Source organism: Callorhinus ursinus, unplaced genomic scaffold (genome assembly GCF_003265705.2).
Source record: "Callorhinus ursinus isolate GAN/ISIS: 27379988/994484 unplaced genomic scaffold, GSC_fseal_2.0 scaffold3, whole genome shotgun sequence".
NCBI classification, from domain to species: domain Eukaryota; kingdom Metazoa; phylum Chordata; class Mammalia; order Carnivora; family Otariidae; genus Callorhinus; species Callorhinus ursinus.
This window is the reverse complement of record NW_027397065.1, coordinates 53,527,858-53,532,314: the sequence shown is the minus strand read 5'-3', so window position 1 is coordinate 53,532,314 and position 4,457 is coordinate 53,527,858. Positions and strand designations below refer to the sequence as shown.

Sequence of the window (4,457 nt, the reverse complement as noted above, 5' to 3'; positions counted from 1 at the left end):
ATTTTGGTATACATGTAGAGAAAGCAATGTAACAATAGAGCAAAGCTTCACGATCTTCTGATCAAAGACTTGTGAAACTAATAGCTAACACAGAAAGGAGATAATAGCCCTTTTGAATGCATTTTGAGTGCTCCTCTGAGATGTGCAATCTAATTGGGGTGTAATTGCCAGCTACTGATAATGGTTTCTTCCCTCTGGTTTGTGTTACCTGAGGTCTGCATCTCTTAGGGCTAGAACTGTATGGATGATCAGGGCTAGCCAGGATACCTCTGCAACAGTAACTTAAGGTAAGAAGGCAGATGGCATAGCATTCAGTTTCCCTGATAACCAGTTCAAGCTTAATTATACAGAATTCTGAGGTCTCATTAATGAAACACAATATAGAGAATTTATACTAGAAATCACATTCATCGATTGCCTGATTTCAGAGTAAGGAACTGAAGGGGGAAAAACTTAGAGTGTATTCTGCTTTTATTGTAGCAACTGTTGTCAGGAAAAAGAAATAGTCCTTGTCATTAAAGTAAAGCTCTTATTTACAGAAGAACATTAGCAATGAATGTAGAAATAATGATAGAAATAGAAAATAATAAGTTTACAAGACATAATGAAATAATTAATCCAGACAAAGACCAAGAATGAATGCTAAAACTGCTAGCAGAATGGGTGACAGAGCCCTAGACATTCACTTGGTACCAAAATATCACCCCCACAAATTACGTGCTAATAGCAAATGTGGGGAAAAAAACCCTTTTGAAATAGAGAAATATGGGTATCATCACTTGGTAATTAAACTTACTATCCAATTTTCCCACTATTAGTGATGACAATGCCTTATAAATTATACAGTGTTTATGATGGAAGTTGGATCTGAAGGCTTGATTAGATTCACATTAAAGGAAATACGACACAGAGAAGAACAAATTAAGTAACACTATGAGGAAACAATTGGACACATTCAGAATGTGGGACTTCTATGATAACTGGTTTCCTAAAAAAAGTCAATGGCAAGAAAAAAAAAGGAGGAGTTACTGGATTAAGAGACTAATGAGGCAGAACCAAGTCCAATGTGGAACTTTTGATTGAATTTTGGTTTTTAAAATAAAGCTTTAAAAATACTTTGGACCAATGGTGAACATTTGAATATGGGCCATTCAAATATCAGGCAGGATCTTCACAGGAAACAGATGACAAACTCAAAAGAACTTAATCATGAAGTATTTAATGGCGATACTATTGAGAGGTGTGTTCAGGGCCAGACCAACTAACAAAGGATGCTGATGTACCTGGGATTAATAGGGAAGCCTGATGTGATGCAGCCAAGGCCAGACCAGCAATCTGGCAGGGAGGAGCAGAGTAAAAGCGTCCCAGATGCTCCCACCCTTCATCCCTTCCTGGTGCTTCCTGTTGGCCTCCAATGCCTGTGGGTGCTTGCTGTTGGCTGAACCCACCTGGGAGCCTGGATATGACAGTCTCTCTCTGGGCTCTGAGCCCAAAAGAGAAGGTGGGTAACAGGTGGGGAGAAAAGGGACAATAAAGCACAGTTGGCTGGTAGAGTAGATTAGGGAATTTTTGTTAATTGTTAGGTATGATGTTGATAATGGTGTTGTGCTTATATAAGAGAATGTCCTTAGGTTTTTTTTTGTTTTTTGAAATGCATGTTAGAATATTAAGGGATGAGATGTCATGATGATGTTTTATTTTGGGAAATGGTTCAGGCAAACAGATAGGTAGGTAGATGGATGGATAGATAGAAGAAAAGAAAGAAAGAAAGAAAAAGAAAGAAAGAAAGAAAGAAAGAAAGAAAGAAAGAAAGAAAGAAAGAAAGAAGAAAGAAAGGAAGAAAGAAAGAAAGAAGAAAGAAAAAAAGAAAGAAGAAAGAAAGAAGGAAGAAAGAATAGATACTTGAAGCAAATATGGAAACAAGCTTGTAGGATTTTCTTCTTTTTTTTTTTTAAACAAGGAGTTTAGTTTTATTTTCTCTGTGCATTTGCAAAACACTTAGGACCAACATAGAAAAAAAATAAAACCTCCTGTGAAAAATATTACATGAAAGGGGAAAAAAAAAAAAAAGGCCTGAGAGGGATTAGTGCCTTAGCCATAGGGAGCTACAGCAACTCTGACTGGTCCAGGGAATTGAAAAAATATTGGGAAGATAGAACAGGAGGTAAGAGAATGAGAAATTACTGAGGAAGAGGGCCTCGAAGTGGGCCACGAGGGGGAACTGGAGGCCGGGGGTTGGGACGGGGTGGAGGGAGGGGCCCCCGCTGGTAGCCATAGGGTGGGGGTCGTGGAGGCCCAGTGTATCCATGAGGAGGCATCAGTGGAGGAGGTTCACGCATCCCATGTGGAGGCATAGGACCTGGGTGACCCATGGGAGATCCAAACGGAGGCCCTCGAGGGGGCATGCCCATCAGAGGAGGTCCAGGATGAGGCATTCCGGGTGGCAGTCGGGGTGGTGGCTGCCCCCCAGAGCCTGGGGGCCCAGTATGGGGGTGTCCTAAGCCATGAGGGCCATGGTGGGCCAGCTGCATCTGAGACATCCCTGGATGGGGCATCCCACCCGGTGGGAATGGGTGAGGATGTGAGTGTCCATGTCCAGGATGTCCAGCCCCTGGGGTTCCTGCTGATGGTGGGCCATGTCCTCCAGCCCCAGGAGGCATAGGTGGTGGGGGCATAGCTGGGGGTATCCCAGGTGGAAGGGCTCCAGGAGGCGGCACTGGGGGTGGGAAGGACCCAGGAGGAGGCATGCCTGGTGGAGGAAGCCCGGACCCCAATGATGATACCACAGGATTGGGGGCTGAGGGTGGAGGAGGTGCATCTGCAAACAGCTGATGAGGGCGGTCGGCCTGGGAGAGTGGGTTCTGGGCTGCCAGAAGTCGTTCAGCTGCTGAGCCATGGAGCTCACCCTTGGAGTCCTTCTTAAAGGCATAGGACACGGTTACAGAGATACTGCCCATTCATGGCCTCAATAGCTGCATCCGAAGCATCAAAGGAAGTGAAATTAATAAAGGCATAACCTTTGCAGTTGCCTGTGTCAGGGTCCCACATAATCTTTGGGGTTTGTAAGATGACCCCAAAGGCGCTGAAAGTATCATAAAGCAGCTTCTCATCAATCTCCGGGTCTAGACTGCCAATGAAAATGTTGGCCCCCACGTCCAGATTCTTGTTGTGAGCTGATGCTTTGTTCACCCGTATTGGTTTCCCATAGAGTTTGATCATGTTCATGATCTTAATGGCATAGTCAGCATCTTCCTCACTCAAGAATTCCACAAAGCCATAGCCTTGGTGCTGACCTGTGACTCTATCCTTTGGCATGTGGGTGTTGACTACTGGCCCTGCCTGGAGAAATAGCTCCCACAGCAATGGTTCGCTAATCTTCTCGTCCAGGCCCCCGACGTAGACAGTGGCATCCTGGTTCCGCTTGGAGATCGGCCCGGCCGCCATGGCGAAAGAGCTCCCGCCGTCTCAGGATTTTCTTCTTTAATGCTAGCTGCTTTGTGTACTCAGGTGCTAATTTTGTCACTCCTGAAGAAAAAGTCTTTTTTTTTCCCTTTTCTTCAACCCAGGATCTGGCACATGAAGGATGCCAAAAATCGAATTGTGACCCATATATCCCTTTCTCAGCGTATTTGCTGGGTACCCTATACATACTATTACAAATTAATTTATAATGTTGTTATAGTTTGTCTTTCTTGCGAGCTGTGAGTCCCCTGATAGTAAGGGCTTTGTCTTAGTCATTCTTGAGCATTACTGTGTCTCATAATAACCTATAAAATATGTCATGATTCAGTTCTATTGCTCACAAAAGAAATGCTGTAAGAGGTGACAAGATTGAGAGACTAGAAAAAATAGGAACAAAAGTTATATCAGGTGGTAGAGCCTTGCTACAGACTTTGTTGTGTCCTCCCCAAATTCACATGTTGAAGCCCCAGGCCCCAGTGTGATGCTAACATGAAGGGTTGGGCCTTTGGGAGGTGATTAAGTCATGACGGTAGAGCCTCATAATGGGACTAGCACCCTTACGGGATAAACACGAGAGGACTAGTGCCCTTACGGGATAAACACGAGAGATGACCTCCCTCTCAGCTATATGACGATACAGCAAGAAGACAGCCATCTGAAAACCATGAAGAGGGTCCTCACCAGACACATAATCAGCCAGCACCTTGATCTTGGACTTCCCAGCCTCCAGAACAGTGAGAAATATGTGTTTGTTGTTTAAGTCTATGGTATTTTGTTATAGCAGCCTGAGCTAAGACAAGCCTCACTGAAGGGTCACACATGATCTCAGAAGAGAGAAGGGAAAGTAAAAGACAAAGCTTTAGAGGAGGATGAAATGGCAGACCTCAGTCTGGTCTGAGAGTGAATGGGAGGTCCTAGGGTATGGTAACACAAATTGCAGTAAAGGGCCTGGGGAAGAACTAAGGTCTTTGGGAGGTCCGGGATGTCCACAAGTA

At 44.4% G+C, this 4,457-nt stretch overlaps 1 pseudogene; it reads right to left on the bottom strand.

Annotated features, from left to right (window-relative positions):
* Positions 1 to 1,973: 1,973 nt before the first annotated feature.
* Positions 1,974 to 3,446, bottom strand: LOC112819748 (splicing factor 3B subunit 4 pseudogene; annotated as a pseudogene).
* Between the last annotated feature and the right edge of the window lie 1,011 nt (positions 3,447 to 4,457).